Genomic DNA, 21,401 nt, shown 5'->3' with positions numbered 1-21,401 from the left:
AATAACTATGTTTAAAATAGGTTTTATCGTCCTCATTTTACAAAGAAACTGAGGTTCAGATAACAAGCAGCAAAGCTTGAACTTAGACCCAAGTTTTCTTACTCCAGTCCACTATACCCTCCACCCCCAGCATGGGATCACACGAGCTGAAAACCGTTTCCCTGCTTGTGCATCCCCAGAAATAAAAATCTGCTTGGCAATGGGCTATCTGTCATGGGGATGAAAAACTCAAAGAAACTTTTAGCAGACTACAGAATTTTCAAAGTCATTGATCTAGATACAAATGGCCGAGCAATTGAGCAGGAATGCAGGACTGTTTCTGGTTTGTTTGTCAGAGAAGCAGTGAATCCATTTATACCTACACACAGCTCTGCCATCACTAATAACGAGGATTGATGGGACACCTGACAGAATGCTTTTGCCGCCTTCTGGCTGCTGGGGCAAAATCTCTAAGTGGGATGGAAAGGCCAAACAGGTCATGAAGAGCTGTCTCAATCACTGCAGAAAACAAAAAGGCATTGATTGCACACTTAGGCTTCATTCGCTTTCAGGCTTCTGTGCCCTCTATGGGAACTGGTAGGTTTTTGTGGTTCAGCTCATTAATGTACATTAATTTTGTCCAGTGTCTCCATTATCCTGCATCCCAAAAATGAGTGCCTTCAAAAAGGCAAAGTCACATCGTCCCCCTCTCAGTACATATATCATTTATTTGCTACTCCCAGACCTACCCAAACCCATTGCCATTGAGTTGATTTTGACTCATAGTGAACCTATAGGACAGAGCAGAACTGCCTCATAGGGCTTCCAAGACTGTCAGTCTTTCTCGAAGCAAACTAATACACCTTTCTCCCATAGAGCAACTGGTGGGTTTGAACCACTGACCTTTCAATTAGCAGCTGAATGCTTTAACCACTTCACCATCAGGGTTCCTTACTCTCAGACCTACTTGTTGAAAAACATTTTCCATTCAGAGTTAAATCTGTCTGATTCTGCCAATATATTTATATAAGTTGGTGGGCATTTTATTGCTGTTAAAAGAGATTAGTGCTGCTGTCATAATTCTTTCCATTTAGAGAGTACTTTCAGGCTGAGAGGTCCATTTAAAGCCACATTGTTTAGATGCTGCCTTTTAAAAATCAGCCACTTTATTCCATTGCACTTTGACTATAAAGATGATGAACAGACCACAAAAACATCCAGTAGTGGGGACAGCCTTCATAGAAGGCTAAGTTGGCAGTTTGTTTCCTGAACCCCCATGCAAGAGGCTGCCAAGACCTTGAGTTGAGACCCAAGTTAGAGTCAACCAAATTAGTAGGAAAAGACTAGGATGGGAAAAAACAAAAAAGAAGAAAAAAAAAAAAAAGAGTAGAACTAGAAATCCCAAAGAAGAATGAATTTCAAGTTGTTGGGATTTTTTCTTTGTTTGTGTTTTAGTAGAACTCCTTTTAAGAAAAACAAACCAGTTGTCTTCAAGTCACTTTCTCCTGATGACGACCTTATACATGTCGGGGTAGAAGGCACTCTGTAGGGTTTTCAGTGGCTGACTGCTCAGAAGTCAGTCATGAGGCTTTCTTCCGAGGCCCTCTGAGCGGACTCAAACATTCAAACTTATGGTTAGCAGCCAAGCTCATTAAAGGTTTGAACCTCCACAGGAGGCCAGACAAAATATATGCTGGATTGGTTGGTGTGGTAGTTATGTTTGTGTGTCAACTTGGCTGGGCCTGGTTGAGTGGCTGGGAAGCTGGTGGTAGTTATTCCCCAGGATAAGACTAGTAATCAACTCCATGGTGGGATCTACCACAAGCAGCTGAGTAGCTAGCTGCCTTTGGGATGTGGTCTGCTTCCTGTATATAAGCAGAAGCCTTGGGAATGGTCTCTAGCCTATGGCACGCTTAGACCCTGCATGCAGCCGTGTCGTTGCTCAGCAGCCTACTATGCTCTGCCAACTTTGGGACTTACAATGGACTTAAGTAAATGGCCTGGCATATGGTTTGGTAACATCGGGACTGTGCCCTTTTACTTGTCAACCTTAGGGCTTCTCAGCCTCTGCAGCCAGCAGCTGTCTGAGTGAAGAAAACATCCAGCTCCAGTGGGCCAGGAGCAGGAGATAGAGCTGGACCCCAAGGTTGAGGGGCTTTCACATAGCCCTTAGAGCATGTCACTTTGCACTTGGACTTAAAGCCTCCAAACTGTAAGAATAAACTCCTGTTTGTTAAGGCTATCCCATTTGTGGTGTATTCCTGTCAGAGCGGCACTAGGGAACAGTTGGAGTGACTTCAACCTTCCCCTTCGCCTCTCCTGGTGGCCCCCAAGGAGGGAACATCCTCTAACAACCTCTACTGCAGGCCAGCTTCCTCATTTTTCAGATAAGAAAATTGAGATCCAGAGATATTCTTTGGCTTGCTCAAGTCCCACAGCAAGCGACAGGGACAAGAGTGATACTCTAATGCATCTCCTCGGCAGAGGAGGAAGCTAAGAGAAGGAATGGTGATGGTGTTCTGGGTCTTCTTTGGACAGTTCTGATGTTAGTGCTTTTCTCCCGAGTCCCAAGAAGATCTTCTTTTGAAGAAGATCTACATTTTGTTCTTCCCTGACCCTCCTCACTGGGGACTAGTATTTCTTCTTTTTTTCCTGTCAATTCAGGTTTTAATCAATGGTGTGCTTTTGGGGTCACCCAGTGTCATCAGCTTCAATCCTTCCTCTTTGTGAATCACCAAATTGATGGATCTCCAGGGGAAACAGTCATTTGTGGGATGGCTACCCCTTGCCTCCAGGTCCCATCCTCATTGCCCAGCTCCTGGCCCCTCTCCGATTGTTCCACCCTCGCCCAGTGACTTAGGAACTCTTCTCATTCCGTTCTATACATCACATAAGAAGCCAAGTGGTATGAATCTAAAATGTCAAGTTTGAAGAAAATTGCAAAGGCAACTTGCTTCACCAAGCATTTCTACAAGGGAAGAGTCCTTTTGACTAATGTTTTCAGGCCGTTTGCTTACTATCCATCCATCACCAGTTCTTGTTTGCCATTCCAAAGTGGATCATTTATATGTGCCCAGAATCTCTGGGTAATGGACATGTTGTAAAAATAAATGGAATAAATAAATTAGTTCCTGGGCTTCTCTTATAAATCCAGTTGAATTAGATGGATCTAAAGTCACTCAGTCTTGAAGCACAAAGTGGAGACTGTAATGAAATGAGAACCAGGCTCTTTTTGTATGAAAACAAGAGAAGGGGAGGGGAAAACCTTCACTCAACAGGCATGAAAATTTTGAGAAATAAGGGAAGTTATATTTGCACAGATTTGGTCACTGTTTTGAGGCTTCGTTTCCCAACTGCTTTTGACCACGGCCTCAGTTCACACTGCATCTCCATAATCCTCCCCTGTGATTTAAATGCAAGTCTTTTAAAAAATGGGGTCAGTGAGCTTGGGACTGAACTGTCTATGTCCAAAGAGAAGGCAGGGTGTTCCCCCTCAAGAAGTTATTCCTCAAAAGGAGAAAATGGCCTTAATGTGCATCATTATAGTCTTTCTATTGTGATGTTCACATATTTTGGACAAAGTTCTACTTGGGTAAGACACATGAGCTAGAAACAGGCATGCACCCCTGTACTGTGTATGTGTAGGAAAGCTCACATTCTTCTAATTGCCTTATATGTATTAATTCCGTTAATGCTTACAACAACCCTATAAATCAGAGACTATTATTATCCCTATTTTAATATGAGGAAAGCTGGTTTTAGACGTCACCTGATAGATTTTTTTTTTAAAGAGGGAAATGGAAAAATAAGATTTTAAAATGTATTGTGTAATTAGAGTAAATTATATTTAAAGTAGATATTTGACATCTGCATCTATAAAAGTTTACATGTTCTAAAATAGTGCAATCCCTTTGGAAATGGTATGGTGTTTCCTTAAAAAGTTGAAAATAGGAATACCATATCAGTCAGCAATTCCAGTACTAGGTATATAACCCAGAGAAGTAAGACCCATGACATGAACTGATAAACGCACACCCATGTTCATCACAGCATTATTCACAGTAGCAAAAAGATGGAAACAATCTAAATACTCATCAATGATGGTAGAAACACACAATGCAATAGTTCACAACATTAAAGAATAATGATGAATCTGTGAAACATCTCGTAACATGGATGAACCTAGAGGACATTATGCTAAATGAAATTAGTCAATCACAAAAGGACAAAATTGTATGAGATCACTACTGTAAAAAGTCAATAAAAGGTTTACACAGAGAAATAATCATTCTTTGAAGGCTACCAGGTGTGGGAGGGGAAGAGAGTGTAAGTCATTAATTAGAGGGTATAAAAGTATTAACTTGGGTGAAGGGAAAGGCAATAATAAGGAGAGGTCAGCACTAAATGATCAAGGTCTAGGAAGACACTGGGAGGAGCATGAGCTTTAAAGGTAAATACTATTACATACACAATCCTGCAATAACAGTAACAATAATAATCTGTAAGTGGATACATAAATAGACATTTGTTTTGGTTACCTCTTGTGGCACTCTAACAGAAGATCCCACAAATGGATGGCTTTAACAAACAGGAATTTATTCTCTTAGAGCTTTGGAGGCTAGAAGTCCAAGTTCAAAGTGCCAAGCTCTAGGGGCTGGGTGAAAGCTCCTTGAACTTGGGCTTCAGCTCTGCCTCTTGCTATTGGCCCACTGAAACTGGAGGCTTCCTTCACTCAGGCAGCTGCTGGCTGCTGAGGCTGACAAGCCCAAGGTGGACAACTAAAAAGGCACAGTCCCAATATTATGAAACCACATGGCATTCGAGTCCATTAATAGTCCCAAGATCGGCAGAAAACATGGCAGGCTGCTGAACAATGACTCAGGTACACACAGGATTCAAGTATGGCAAAAGCTGCAGACCATTCCCAAAGCTTCTCCTTATATACTGGAAGCAGACCACATCCCTAAGGCAGTTACTCAGCTGCTTGCAGAAGATTCCACCATGGAGCTGATTGGCAGCCTCATTGAGTGGAATAGCTATACCCAGCTGCCCAACCACTCAAAACCAGACCCAGTCAAGTTGACATATAACCCATTCAAGCTAAAAAGAGGTAGGAAGGAGAATTGGTTTATACCCACAAATATATATTGAGGAATATTCCTACACATGCATTTATATGTGTTGCAAATATATCCATGAATATAATAGAGCACCCAGGAGCACAATTATGAATACTTCTTAGCCATAACCAAACATCTTGAGAAAATGAGTTGCTGGGCATGAGGGCTCAGGACAATAGTCTCTGAGGAACACTAAGGTCAATTGGCATAATTGAAATTAAAAAAAAAAAAAAGGAGAGAAAGAAAAAGTTACACATCCTACTTTGGTGAATAGCAACTTCGGTCTTAAAAGCCTGTGAGCTTTTAAGGTACAACTATTGGTCTCTTCCCATCTAGAGCAAAGAATAATGAAGAAAATAAAAGACTCATGGAAACAACTAGTCCAAAAGACTAACAGCAAATGAAGCCCTCAACATTGAAAAGTCTCCACAACATTGAGACCAGAAGAACTAGATGGTGCCCAGTTATCACTCCTGACCACTTTGAAAGGGATCTTAATAGGAGGTCCTAGATAGAGTGGGAGAAAAATGTAGAGGGAAAGTCAAAATCATAACAATGACCAGGCTTACTGGGCTGATAGAGACTAGTGGAACCGCCAAGACTATGGCTCTTAGATGCCCTTCAAGCCTGCAACTGAACTCATCCTTGTGGCTCAACTTTCAGCCAAACAATAGACAGGCCTATATGGCAAGAACAGGTAAGCAGAAGAGAGATCCCAGGCAGGAAGCGGCAGCCAGGGCTGACGGCCAGAACAGCTAGAAGGAAGAGCCCCCAGGCAGGAAGCTAAGGGAGAAAAACTTGTCTGTCAGTTTGTAGTACTGTGGCGGCTTGTGTGTTGCTGTGAGACTGGAAGCTGTGCCACTGGTATTTCAAATGCCAGCAACATTGCCTATGGTGGATGGGTCTCAGCAGAGCTTCCAGACTGAGACAGACTCAGAAGAAGAAGAGGCCATCCACTCCTCAAAGAATTGGCCAGTGGAAACCTTATGAATAGCAGTGAAGCATTGTCTGATATATTACTGGACAACTTTATGAATAGCCTTGAAACATTGTCCAACACAGGGCCAGAAGATGAGACCCTCAGGTTGGAAGGCACTCAAGATACGACTGGGAAAGAGCTGCCTCCTCAGAGTAGAGCCGATCTTAATGATATAGATAAAGTAGAGCTTTTGGAACCTCCATTTGCTGATGTGGCACAACTCAAAATGAGAAGAATAGCTGAAAACATTCATTAATAATCAGAACATGTATGAACGAAATTTGAATCTAGAAAAATAAGAAGTTGTCAAAAATGAAATGGCACTCATAAAGATAGATATCTTAGGCATTAGTGAGGGGAAATGCACTGTTTCAGGCCATTCTGAATCAGACAACCATATGATCTACTATACCGGGAATGAAAAACTGAAGAGGAATGGCATGGCACTCATCATAACAAAGAATGTTTCAAAATCTATCTCTGAAGTACGATGCTGTCAGTGATAGGATAATATTCATACACCTACAAAGAAGACCAGTTAATACGACTGTTATTCAAATTTATGCACCAACCACCAAAGCCAAAGATGAGGAAATTGAAGATTTTAACAACTTCTGCAGTCTGAACTTGCCAAACATGCAATCAAGATGTGCTGATAATCACTAGTGATTGGCATGCAAAAGTTGGAAACAAAAAAAGAATCACCAGTGGTTGGAAAATTTGGCCTTGGTGACAGAAAAAACGCTGGGGATCCCATGATGAAATTTTGCAAAACCAATAACTTATTCATTGCAAAAAATTTTTTTCAACACAAATGGTGGCTATATACATAGACTTCACCAAATGGAATACACAGGAGTCAGATTGACTACATCTGTGGCTAGAGGCGATGGAAAAGCTCAACATCTTCAGCCAAAACAAGGCCAGGAGCTGATTGTGGAACAGACCATCAACTGCTCATATGCAAGTTCAAGTTCAAGTTGAAGACAATTAGAACAAGTCCACAAGAACCAAAATATGACCTTGATTATATCCCTTCTGAATCCTACTAAAGAATAGACTTGATGCATTGAACACCAATGACCAAAAACCAGAAGAATTGTAGGATGACATCAAGAAATTATCCATGAAGAAAGCAAAAGGTCATTAAAAAGACAGGAAAGGAAGAAAAGACCAAAATGGATGTCAGAAGAGACTCTGAAACTTGCCCTTACATGAAAAGTGGCTAAAGCAAATGGAAGAAATGACAAGATAAAAAGAGATGAACAGAAGATTTCAAATAGCAGCTCGACAAGACAAAGTCAAATTATTATAATGAAATGTGCAAAAACATGGAGTTGGAAAGCCAAAAGGGAAGAACACTCTCAGAATTTCTCGAGCTGAAAGAAATTGAACAAAAAAATTTAAACCTTGAGTTGCAATATTGAAACATTCTATTGGGAGCTCTGGTAGCATAGTGGCTAAAAGCACTTGACTGCTAACCAGAAGGCTGTCAGTTCAAACCCACCAGCCACTCCTCGGAAGGAAGGTTGGGCAATCCTACTTCCGTAGTGATACTTACTGCCTCAGAAACCCAAGGAGGGGTCGCTATGAGTCGGGGCCGACTCGACAGCACATAACAATAACTAACATGGGCAATATATTGAATGATGCAGGAAACATCAAAAGAAGATGGAAGGAATACACAGAGTCATCATACCAAAAAGAATTGGTCGATGTTCATCCATTTCAGGAGGTGGCATATGATCAAGAACCAATGGTGTTGAAGGGAGAAGTCAAAGCTGTACTGAAAAAAAGTGGCGAATAACAAGGTCCCAGGAACTGATGGAATACCCATTGAGATGTTTTAAGATGCCGCACTGGAGGCACCCACTCAGCTATGTCAAGAAATTTGGAATATCCTGGCCAACTGACTGCAAGAGATCCATATTTGTACCCATTCCAAAGAAAGGTGATCCCACAGAATATAGAAATTATCTAACAATATCACGGTAGTAAAATCTTACTGAAGATAATCCAAAAACAGTTGCAGCAGTATATTGACAGAGAACTTCCAGAGGTGCAAGCTGGATTCAGAAGAGGATGTGGAATGAGGGATATCATTGCTGATGTTAGATGTATCTTGGCTCAAAGCAAAGAATACCAGAAAGATGTTTACTTGTGTTTTATTGTCTATGCAAAAGCATTTGATTGTGTGGATCATAAAACAATGTGGATAACATTGAGAAGAATGGGAATTCCAGAACACTTCATTGTACTCATGAGGAACCTGTACATAGACCAAGAGACAGTCATTTGAACAGAACAAGGTGACATAACATGGTTTAAAATCAAGAAGGGAGTGTGTCAGGGTTGTATCCTTTCACCATACTTATTCAATCTGTATGCTGAGCAAATGATCTGAGAAGCTGGACTTTATGAAGAAGAATGTGGCATCACGATTGGAGGAAGACTCATTAACAACCTGCAATAACCTGACAACAAAACTTTGCTTGCTAAAAGTGAGGAAGAGTTGAAGCACTTACTGATGAAGATTGAAGAATGCAGTCTGCAGTATGGATTACATCTCAATATAAAGAAAACAAAAATCCTCACAACTGGACCAATAAGCAGCATCACAATAAATGGAGAAAAGATTGAAGTTGTCAAAGACTTCATATTTCTCAGTTCTACAATCAACACCAATGGAAGTAGTAGTCAAGATATCAGACAATGTATTGCATTGGGTAAATCTGCTGCAAAAGACCTCTTTCAGGTGCTGAAGAGCAAATATATCTCCTTGAAGACTAAGGTGCGCCTGACACAAGCCATGGTATTTTCAATTACCTCATATGCGTGTGACAGCTGGACAATGAATAAGGAAGACCAAAGAATCAATGTTTTTGAGTTGTGATATTGCTGACGAATGCTGAAAGTACCATAGACTGCTAAAAGAACTAACAAATCTGTCTTGGAAGAAGTGCAGCTGGAATGTTCCTTGGAAGAGAGAATGGCCAGACTTCGTCTCACCTACTTTGGTCACATTGCCAGAAGAGACAATTCTCTGGAGAAGGATATCATGCTTGGTAAAGTCGAGGGTCAATGAAAAGGGAAGGCTCTCAATGAGATGAATTGACACAGTGGCTACAATGGTGAACTCAGGTATAGCAAGGATCGTGGAGCTAGCACAGGACTGGGGAGTGTTTCGTTCTGCTGTACATAGAGTCACTATGAGTCGGAGACAACTCGATGGCACTTAACAACTGCAACACACAGTAAAGGGTGAATGATAACACCAAGGAAGTAGGCATTCATTAGAACAATCAACCACATGAGATCAAAAGGGCAGCATTTGCCCAGAGATAAAGCTCTGAAAGCAGGAAGTGGTAGGAAAGGACAAAGGGAAAAAGTAAACACAAAGAGGAAGTAGGAAGAGTGCTATTACATTGTGGGGATTGCCACAAATGCCACGAAACAAAATGGGTACGTATTATTCAATGGAAAACCAATTTGCTCTGCAAACTCTCGCCTAAATCACAATTTGGGAAAAAAAAAAAAAGTTTATATACTCAAGTTGGCCTAAATCACATTTTTCTGTTTTAGATCTTCTCACTGGGAAGACTGTTGTAAACTGGGTTAGTTTATACTTTGGCATATCCATTATTTAGTGAGTACTTACTATGTATGGAAGGAGCCCTGGTAGTTCAGTAGTGCTAACCAAAAGGTCTGCACTTTGAACCTACAGCTGCTCCACAAGAGAAAGGCGTGGCAGTCTGCTTCTATAAAGATTTATGGATTTGGAAACCCTATGGGGCAATTCCACTCTGTCCTGTAGGGGTGCTATGAGTCGGAATGGACTCCATGGCTATGGTACTATGTATGGAAGACTGCCTTGGCAATTGCTGGAGAAACCAATGATGTGTATCAATCCCATTACAGTTAAGACTAACATACACATATACTGCTAACCAGTTCAAACCCACCAGCCACTCCTCAGAAGGGAGATTGGGCAGTCTACTTCCGTAGTGATACTACCTTGGAAACCCAAGAAAGGGTTGCTATGAATTGGGTGCAACTTGACGACACATAACAACAATAAGAAGTCCAGGCCCTGTCTCTCCTAAATACATACCACATCCCATAATTAAATACAACCAAACAAGAGTGTAATGTGTTCGAATTAATAGACTATGGGAAAACCGCACAACATCTACAGATGGTCAAAGTGAGAGGGTTTGCTTAGACTTGGTATCAGTGAAGTCTGACTAACAAGCGAAATTGCCAATCTATCCAGCTTTGAGCACGAACATTTTGAGGAATAGGAAATGACTTTATTGCAGGAAGACAGCTGAACAGGAACAGCTCGTTAAAATGGGTTTGATGGGCAGGAAGGAGAAGGTGAACTATTCCCCACGGCAATAGCAAGAATCTAAGAGTGGAAAGTGATGAGATCGGCAAAGAGCATCCCAACCGTGCCATGCATTCCTAAACTGTCAGTGCATCTGAGGCTTCATGCTACCGTGTATCTCCACAGCCAACGTGACTCATACACTCAGCCATTCAGCAAATATTTACTGAGCTTCAGTTCTCTAACAGGTGCTGGGAAATGCAATGGCGAGAGCACAGCACAGATACATCACCACCTTCCAGGGACAGATCCCAGGAGGAACAAAACAACCTCCTCTGTCAGCAGCCACCAGTTGCTGTCAAGTCAATTCTGACTCGTGGCAACCTCCACGTGTGTCAGAGTAGATCCTGCTCCACAGGGTTTTCAATGCCTGATTCCTCGGAAGTAGACACCAGGCCTTTCTTCCAAGGTGACTCTGGGTACATTCAAACCCCCAACCTTTCAGGTAGCAGCCGAGCCATTAACAGTTTGTACCACCCAAGGACTCCTCGGGAGCTCTGGTAGCGTAGTGCCTAAAGCACTTGACTGCTAACCAGATATAAACAGAAATTAAACCAAGGCCCCTGTGAAAATGAAAACCATCAAAAATCCTTAGAAAGCCTAGTGGCGCTACGCTGACACTTGACGAGGCTCAAATATTTTATTCTGGAATGAATATTACTGTTCCAAAGGTTGGAAGCTGATGCAGAGTCGTATGGGATAAAATCTGGGCCAGTCCTTGGTTTCCTGACATTCAGTACAAAGGGGAGTGGGGTGCTAGAAACAACAGGGAACTTATCCAGCGCATGGTGGGAGCACATGTGTTTAAAGTACTTAAAAACTGATGGAGACGTAGAGAAACCCAGATAATCCTCACATTGCCTATAGATTGAGTAGATCTGAAAGTGTTACAGTAAAACTTGGGAAAGCTGGAATCTGTGCAAGGCAGAAACCTGTCAGAGAAGGAAACTGAAATATTTTCCACTAAAACCGATGACAGAAGAGTGGTAAGATAGCAGCTTGTCAAAGGCAGAAAACTTGCAAGACCCAGAAAAACAAGCCAGTCCCGTTGAGTTCAGGCCTTCAGAGGTTTTACTGCACAAATACTGATTTCATTCCACGAATTTCATATTTCCATTAAGATGCAGTTCTATAGAATGGAAACCTACAGTGAATCTAGATTTGTTTTCCATGCTCTCAAGTCCCTTTATTTGTTTGCCCAGTCCTCTAGGTCATAGTTGTCAAAGCATGACCCTCTCCCTAGTGGGGGCCAATGGCGGCTCCCTAATGGATTGCCTGCTAATCCCAAAACTTTTTCTTAAATGCCTGAATGAGATCAAGTCATGAGTTACCACCTGCATGGTTATGTGTTGCTCCATTTTATACTTCTAACCTAAAATTAGTGCTATTTAGAACGTAGAGAGTTTGGAGATAGTGCCAATCCAGTATTTTACTAATTCAGGATTTTGCTCCCATTGCAAGGCTCCTACTGTGCCTTTGTGGCCGAGGTTCTTGCAATTTGTGGGAGGGACACTGCTCTTCACCATCAGTATGTATTTTTCAATTGGTGTTCATCATCTGAATAGCAAATTCTTGTTAGTTTTCCTCATTATTATCAAGTTAGTTTGTTGAGTGTTGTTTTTATCCCACAGTATGTAGTAATGAATATTTATGCATTTTTAGGCTATAATTTTCAAACTAGACTTAGATACTTATGCACAGTATTCAAGTATGAGTCATCTTACCCTTATTATGAAAGCAGATGTGTACATATTTCTCCTATAATTTGCTTGTGTGAGAACATTTCATTGGTAATGTGTGCAGTGCATGAAATTTAGCATGCAAGTTACCATGAGTGATAGTTAAGGTTACGTGTCAACTTGACTGGGCCTGGTTGAGTAGCTGGGCAGCTGGATGTGGTTATTCCCCATGATGAGACTGGTAACCAACTCCATGGGGGAATCTACTGGAGCAGCTGAGTAGCTGCCTTAGGGATGTGGTCTGCTTCCAGTAGATAAGGAGCAGCTTTGAGGAAGGTCTCTGGAGTTGTTGGCAGACTTGGACCCCGCATGTAGCCATATCTTCATTCAGCAGCCTGCCATGTTGTCCTGCTGATCTTGGGACTGTTTCTGGACCTGAACTAGTGGCCTGCCATGTTGCTTACCCATCTTGAGACTGTGTCATTTACTTGTCAGCCTTGGGTTTGTCAGCCTCAGCAGCTATCAGCTGCCTGAGTAAAGAGATGCCTCCAGCTCCAGTGAACTGGGAGCAAGAGGTAGAGCTGAAGCCTAAGGTCAAGGGGCTTTCACCCAGCCCCTAGAGCTGGCACTTTGAACTTGTACTTCTAGTCTTGTAAACTGTAGGAGAATAAGTCCCTATTTGTTTAAAACCATCTGCTTATGGTGTTTCTGTTAGAACAGCACTAGAGGACGAAAACTCCATGGTAATTTGGTGCCACAGTACCAACAACGTCATCTACTACAAAGTAAATCTAGTACAATTATTTCTTTATTTTAATATAATAAAATTTGGATATTTTAAGTTTACATGACATTGTTTTAAAAATTTTCAAAAAGCAAACAAAGTAATGGTTTAATATCACTACATAAATAAGAATAATAATTTCAAGTAATTTTTTGCTTTACCATTTTATTGTAGTTTGGGTGAAAGGTTACAGAAGCCAACTAGTTTTCTGTTAACGATTTATACTCGTTTTGCTGTGTGACATCAGTTGCAAGCCCCTCATCATAAGAGCTCTTTCCACTTTTTCCCTGGGTTTCCCATTTCTGCTCATCCTTCTTTCCTGCCTCTTCCTGCCTTCTGAACGTTGTTTTTGGGTGACTGCTGTGTTTGCCAATTTTTGATAATTATTTCATCACAGGGATGAATGGGGTAGACAAGATTCAGTCAAAATCGCTTGCATATATTCCTCAAGGTCAATGGTTCCCCAAACTCTCCTACCAGATGTTAATAGGCATTCTGCACATAATGGATTTTTTACTCAAAGTAGTTGCCTTGTGCCAGGTTATTCTGCAATGGATGTTATGGCAGGATTTCTCCCCAGTAATATTCTTAAAGGAATATTGCACAAAAGCGCAGCTCCGGGGTCTATTTCTATCTGTACTGTGTGCAGAAGAGAACATGTGGAATCTTTTGTTGCCATACATGTGCAATAACAATAACCAAAGCCAATCCACTGCCATCAAGTTGATTCCAACTCATAGCAACCTTATAGGACAGAGTAGATCTGCCCTATAGAGTTTCCAGGGCTGTAATCTTTATGGAAGCAGACTGCCACATCTTTCTCCTACAGAACAGCTGGTGGATTTGAACAGCTGACCTCCTGGTTAGCAGCCAAGCCCTTAATCAGAGCTCTTAGCTGTGCTCTCTCTGTATAAAAGCAATGCATAGGATGTTGCCCTTTTAGAGATCTGCAAGGCCCTTTAGTCTATTAAAGACTCTGCGAAGTTGCAATTAAAAAATAAAATAAAATAAAACACCTGTTTAACCCAGTGCCTTCCAGTTTATTTAACCACAAAACACTTTTTCATTTAATCCCTATGAATATCTCAAAATACAGCTTGGGAAAGGCTTTCTTAAGACTATGCTTTAGTCAGGTTTCTCTGTAGCCTACGCCGGTAATCTGCTGGACTCAGATCTAATAGCATATATACTACAACAAGAGATTCTACATGTTTTCTTCTGCACACAGCACAGTCAGGAGACAACATGGCATACCAGATGAGGACAATGAGGCAGAATGTCCACGTGCAGCTGGTTTCACACTAGTGACGTCTTATGAAACAGTCTACCTGTCAAACAAACCACGTAGGTGTGCTTTTGCAAAATGGCCTTTCCAGTTATTTCTGGCCTGGAGTTGTTGTTGTTATGTGCCGTCGAGTAGGACCTGACTCATAGCAGCCCCTCCTTGGGTTTCCGAAGCAGAATCACTATGGAAGTAGATTGCTCAACCTTCCTCCAAGGAGTGGCTGGTGGGTTTGAACCACCAACCTTCTGGTTAGCAGTCAAGTGTCTTCAAAGCACAAGGCACAAGGCCATGCACAAATGGCAGGGAGACAAACAAGAAAAGGCAACGTCCATCTTGACAAGAGGCCCCGTGCCTCCTTTCTCTTACTGTCCTGTCTGGAATATGTTTCTTCAAATGGTACTCACCAACCCCCTCCCATCCTTCACACCTGCTCCTGGCAGCCTGCAGAAAGCCTCTTCTGACTCTATCCCCTCCCCTGAACCCACCCAGTAAGCCCAGTCTCTTTCCTGTTAGAGATAGTCAAATATCCTATACTTCCATATTTGACTTAAAAATTCTTTACTTATTAGACCCTGTCTTTGCTATGAGACTATATAGTCTCTATATAGCCAGGGGCCATTTCCGTCTCCTTCATCTCAGCAACCCCCACTGCCTAATGATCAAGAAAGGAATGAATGATTGAAGAAGAGCTTCCTCCTTCCTAATTTTCCTCATGATTCTATGTAATAATCCTTTCTTTGTAGCCCAACAGAATACTTTACTTGTATTTCTGCTAAAGACTTCACCCTTTTAACATACTTAAAAATCTGTGCCAAGTCCATAAAATGTTCATATACACGTATATTATGTGAGCACATATCTATAGATACACATACACATGTGTGCACGTGTACACGTGCATACACGTATGTCCACTCACTCTTGCTCAACAAATACTCATTTGTCAAGAGCAATAGTGTGAAGAGAGATGGGAATTGAGACAGCAGTAGGTTTGGGGAATGAGAGACCGAAGCCAATTACTGCTGTGTCATTTTCTGGATCAAGTAGAATGGTGCAGAAGTTTCAAACCTATAAAAAGAAAGGCAGAAGTTCAGCCTAATTCTAGGATCAATTCCTTTCCCCCCTCTGTCAGTTGCCAGCCTAGTGCTATATTGTGTACAATGAAAATGGGTTTCTCACCCAAGAATTATCACTGGAAATGAAAGCATTAAGGCAAATAATGAGATGGCAGATAGACAGGTTTTCATTTCAGGAAATCTGGCCGAGTAAGGAAGGGGAAGGAGTCTTAGGAGAGCAGTGGTTCAACTACTAACTAAAAACTCAGCTTGAACCCACTGGCCCCTCCTCAGGAGAAAGATGTGACAGTCTGCTTATGTAAAGATTAAACAAACAAACAAAGAGGGGAAAAAAAATCCACTGCCTTAGTTGATTTTGATTCATTTGGACTCTCAAGAGAGTAGAACTTGCTCCATAAGGTTTCCAAGGCTGTAAATCTTTACAGAAGCAGACTGTCACATCTTTCTTTTGAGGAGTGGCTGGTGGATTTGAACTGCTGATCTTTTAGTTAGCAGCCAAATACTTAACAACTGTGCCATCAGGGCTCCTAAGTAAAGATCACAGCCTTGGGAACCCTATGGGGCAGTTCTCCTCTGTTCTAAAATGTTCCTGAGTTGAAATCAATGCCACAGCAGTGGGTTTTTATAGGAAGGGATGTTTGGATGTAAGCGCTGAGGGTGAGGATGGCTCACAGTGAATGAAGAGGCCAAATTACCTTCACTCACCTGTGCACCCTCCACCATCCACCTCCCACACCTACGGCTATTTGCACTTACTTCCCCTTTGCAGGGAGCCAGAATGGCAAGGATCCAGGAGTTAATGTAGCCTCACCTTCTTCCAGCCTTACATACAGGGGCAGATCTACACCTGTGTCACCCAAGAAAAGTGTCATCTAAAGAGGTTGTCAATGTGGGCATTCCTATGCAAGATGGACCTCTTGCCTCTCCCATATCCCCTTCTTCACCCTGCCCTCCATCAAGTTTACAGATAAGACTCTAAGCCTATAGGTAAGTCTATAGATAAGATCCAGTTCCGGCCTGGAGGAGATAAGACCTGCAGGAGCTAAGGCCTGAAATGCTTTTCCACCTTCTTCCAGTCAACTCCATCTCTCCAGTCGATTCCAACTCATGGCAACCCCATGTGTGTCACAGTACAACTGTGGTGCATGGGGTTCTTAATGGCTGATTTTTTGGAAGTAGATCACCAGGCCTTTGAGTGACGTGCCTCTGGGTGACTCCAAACTCTTTGTGGGCAGCTGAGAGCGTTAACCATTTGCACCACTCCATCTCTAGCTGATAGAAAAGTTCAAGCATGGGCAAGCAGCTGTAACAATAAGGGAAGCCCTAAACACCTTCTCCCCAATGCGCACACAAGCACACTCACATGCCCATGCACATTTAGACACACACTCACCTTTTCAAGACCAGGGAAATTCACAACTGATCTTTTCATTTTAAAAAAGAGAATTTTGAATATGCTAAATAAATGTCACATTTTCAGAAATCTCATCCCTCCACTACAAAGCTTACTTTTTGATGTCAGAAATGGTACTGAAATCAGTCACTTCCTATTTAAAATCCTGGGGATTAGATTTTGATCTCTCAAAGTATGCTTACACTAGCACCCATACAAATCACGTCACCGATAACCCCTTCATTAGGAGTAGGCCACCTGGCAAACAAAATTTCAGTGCAATGAGGCAATCAAGAGTTATTGAGGTGAGACGATTTTTATCAAGAGGCATCCCCAAATGCCCTCTGCCCTATTGATGAGCACATCTACTGCGGGATCCTTCTCTTGACTCACAGCCAGGGAGGCCAATCATCTACCTCCCATGACTCGGGAGCTTGGGGGAAGCCGTTCCACTCATGGCCCACCTGAGCCCGATGCAGAGTCACCGTCATCTCCTTACAGCGGAGAATAAAGGTAGGGCCACCAGAAACCACACAAACCCAAGCTGCAAAAACATCCTTGGGCATACTGATTAAAAATGCGTTCTTGTGTTGTGTTTTTTGGAGGAACCACTTGAAAGTCACCTCCACTTTAAATCGCTGACTCAGGAGCTCATTGTTGCTTTATATCAAAGTCGATTAAAATCCTTAACTGATGATGGAAATCTCAGCCAAGTTTTTTTCCTTCTTCTTCATGGGGTAGGGAAAAAAAAAAACTCAACACATGAGTCTATTTGAAATCGTTTTATGAATTTTAATCATAGCAAATGTGTTTTAACAGTAGTCATAAAATCAACATTACCACATATACAAAGGACAAGACACCAGTTTGGCATACAAAAATACCATATATTAAAATTGAGTTCATTGGAAAAACTCAGGACTCACTAAGACACCATCTATAACAGAGAAAGCAAAGCAAGAATGTTTTTAAGAATTCAGATTTATACACAGCAGCTTGATATCCCCTTTACGAAGTCAATATTTGGCAACATTTGGACAATATTCTCTACACAGCCCAGCAGCTCATTTATCTGTGGGGCTACTTGGCCCTTTAAAAGAAAAACTCCTAAAATAAATAATCCACATAATTGTAAATGAAACATGTCAAGGTCTTGAGTTAACCCCCTCTAAGCAGCATTAACTTACCCATCTGACTGGAGTATTTGTTATCATGAGGGTGAGAGAACCCGCCAATGGGGCTTAAAGATGGAAGGAACCCTGCATGGGAGCCGGATGGCTTATGTTGGGAATTTATAAGCACCCCAAGCTGAAACCATCAACACCCTCACAGTTCAGTGAGGCAAACACACACAAATGGTAGAATAAAAAACATAACGAATGACAATTGGAATATAAACCAAAATATTTTTAGAGTTTTCCTAACAGGATTAGTATCGTCAAGTCAAGATAGAGCCAAAGGAGCAGGCCTTGAATTCCAAAGTTAGGAAGATATTATGAGAACTTGTCTGCACTAATTTCAGCAACTGACTCCAGAGCGGGCTCTGGAATTGTCTAGTGTGCTAACAACCTAAGCGAAGATTAGAGGAAAGGATGAGAGGAAAAACGAGGCCTCCTTGGACTCCAACTCAGCTGACCACATCCCTATTATGCCTTCAACTTAAACATTCTGAACTTAAGAATTTGGAAGTCCATATTAGAATGGCACATTATGCTCAACCAAATTATTTCTCATTTTCTTATTCTTCCTTCTTCTGTTGATTTCTGCCATGAGTGACCATTGGAGCTCCAATGTATTTTGTTTGTAGCTATAAGCCCATTACAGATTTTTTCTTCTCTCAGACTGAGCATATCTGCCCATCCATGGATATATACCCAAGTCCATGACTCCCCCTCTCCAACAAAGGATATTTTCAGTAATTGGGTTGTTTCTCAGCCAGGAAAATCCTACCAGGAATTTTCTGGAGCACAGTGTAAGAGACCAGCTACTGCGTTCTCTTGCTATTTAAAATCTGGGCTTCACACGTATTCAGTCACAGTTGACAAAGCGAAACTGGGACAGACTGCAATCTGCAAAATGTGGGTGCCTAGAACGATAACCAGAATGGTAAAAATTACAGTGAAAGCACTGGAATGGCAGACTTGGAAGAGGCATAGTGAACCCTTTCAGGAACTCAATGCAAGAGACTGAATTATTGCCAGGACCGTGGAGAGAAACACCCATTCAAAGCAGCCAAGTCAGCTGCCATCTTTGAGCAGGGCATTATTGTCTCCACCTCTGTCAGGTAAGAGATTTGGTTGCTATGCAATGCACACACTGCCCTTGTTTTCTAAAAGGGCGATTAAGTTTCTAGCAAGGCGTCAACTCCTAACTTTCCCTGTTCCAGTTATCATTCCAGGCACCCTTATTTTGCAAATTCTAGTCTGTCCCAATTCAAAGCCCTAATTTAAATAGAGACCACACACATACCAATTTGTTCCCCTTTAAGGGATATTGGACTTACCTATTTTTTCTTCTTATAGACCAAACTCCTCCACCACCATCCTATCCAATGTTTATTTCAAAGAACAAAGATCAAAATTATAGTGTTCCTATGGAAAACTCTAGAATAGTCCAATAACTCACACACTTAGAGAAGACTTTCACATAATCTATTAGCCTTAAATTCCATAGTGATGAATTTAGAGCCATGTTCTAGAAGAACAGGGACAGCTTTAAGAGAACAGTCCCTCAAACACAAAGAAAACACATGCTGTTGCAGATTTCAGGAGAGCCCTCAGGATTTTGCCCCCAAATAATACTGATTGTCACTAAAAGCACTGTAATATGAATAGTATAAAAACTCTTAGATTAGGATAATAAAGTCCAGCTAATAACATGAGTGTTTTCAAGCACCACTACATCATAAGGGAGATGTATATATATAGTGGGATACCACTGGCAGTGAATCCTGAAAACAAAACAAATCATTGGCCTGATTGAGCAAGGAAACTTCTACAAAACATTGGAGCCATACTTCAAAAATAATGGTGCCCTACCACTGACCTCTTGAGCAGGGCCAAAAACTAAGTCATTTGAAAGAAATAAATTAAATGTCTCATCTGCTTATGTTCTCCAATGATCAATGGCTTTCTGATAAAATGTCTGATGCAGAACCCACATCTTCAAACACTTGAAAGATTTCAAGAGTTGACACTCCCAAAGGTAGTTTGGTTTGTTAAGAAATTAACAATTAACATCTTAATTCAACACTGTATAACACACAGATGGAAAAAAAAATGACTAACAACAGTACTTGATTTTTAACAATGATTCCACTAAATCATGTACAGACATATATTATGAATCAATTATGTCAGAAAAATCAATGGCTTGAATTTCCACTTATTTCTCAGAAGGTTTCCAGTATAGCAAAATTCAGCAACAGATGATCAACACATTTGAAACAGACAACCATTTTCAAATTAGTTACTGGATCATCTTGACTACCTCATTCATCTCTGCGGTTTCTATTCTGGTAAAGATTATTTTTGGGTGATGTTTTACTGAGAATGACGAAAACATCAAGGAACAGCTTCTCCATCTAGGTTAATGATGACAAGCCAACTAACTGATGGCACTTCATGTGTGGAAACAAAAAGCTGTCTGCTTGGTAGTCTCATTTTTCTAAGACAAATTCAAATTTCTTATATTATCTCTCCTCTCACACTAATAATTGGGCACCCTAAACAGCCTAGACTTCGGCATCCTAGCTTGTCTTAAACCTAAAGAAAATATACCATTTTTGCAAAAACTTTAAAATAATTTTTAAAGACAAGCTAAAAAGAATAGTCTTGTCCATTGGCAAGTTCTAGAAAGAAAAAAATCAACCCAATTCCACTAAATTGAAGCAAATGCATTTGGTCTACATTATACTTGGAAAAAATTCAAAAGCAGAGTAATCAACTTTTATACAACATAGATTTTCAAATAAAAGTATAGGAACCCTTCCTTTCAAATCAGGCTGAAATAATACTGGGCTAATCAGGAAGACTCTGATCTGCATATGAAAATATATCCCAACCCGATTTAAAAAAAAAAAAAAAAGCCTAGTTGTTTTAACAACTCTCAAGTCTTTACAATCCATTGGCAATGACTTTTATCCTTAAAGAAAAAAAAAAAAAGTGCCTTTGTGCAAGATTTCAAATCTTCAATTCTTTCAGCGATCACTAAAAGAAAAAACAAGACTAGAATAATGTCAAATCTCACTCTAAAAATAAGACCCACTTTTCAGTCTGGCATCTGAAAAAATTATGCCCACATATGTCCACACCAAATACAATGACAAGTCGGCAGACTTCAAGGGCAAACAAAACACAGACTTTATCTGTGAACACCACAAAAACATGCTTGCTCTTTTATTTCACATCTGACTAATGCAGTGATGAAGTCTGGGTAAGATAAAGTTGGAAGTGAAGAAGGATTTCATTAGGCTTATTTTATTATTATTTTTTTTTTTCTTCTGTAACACTTACTTTTTGGCTCAAGACCCTAAACACAATTTCACAGTACAGGTCATGCATAGCTTGCAAGTCAAACGTTTTACAGCTACTGTCTAAGTACTATTTTTGGACAATAGATTCACATGCAGCTAATGATCCCAAAAAAGGGGCTTAAGAAAGTACTCTTTAAGCTTCACTGATCATCTTTTGGCCCAAACTATCTAGGTAATAACCCCAA

This window comes from Orycteropus afer, unplaced genomic scaffold, assembly GCF_000298275.1.
Source record: "Orycteropus afer afer isolate SDZICR_OR568_19922 unplaced genomic scaffold, OryAfe1.0 scaffold00029, whole genome shotgun sequence".
Classification (NCBI taxonomy): domain Eukaryota; kingdom Metazoa; phylum Chordata; class Mammalia; order Tubulidentata; family Orycteropodidae; genus Orycteropus; species Orycteropus afer.
Note: the sequence above shows the minus strand (reverse complement) of the source record.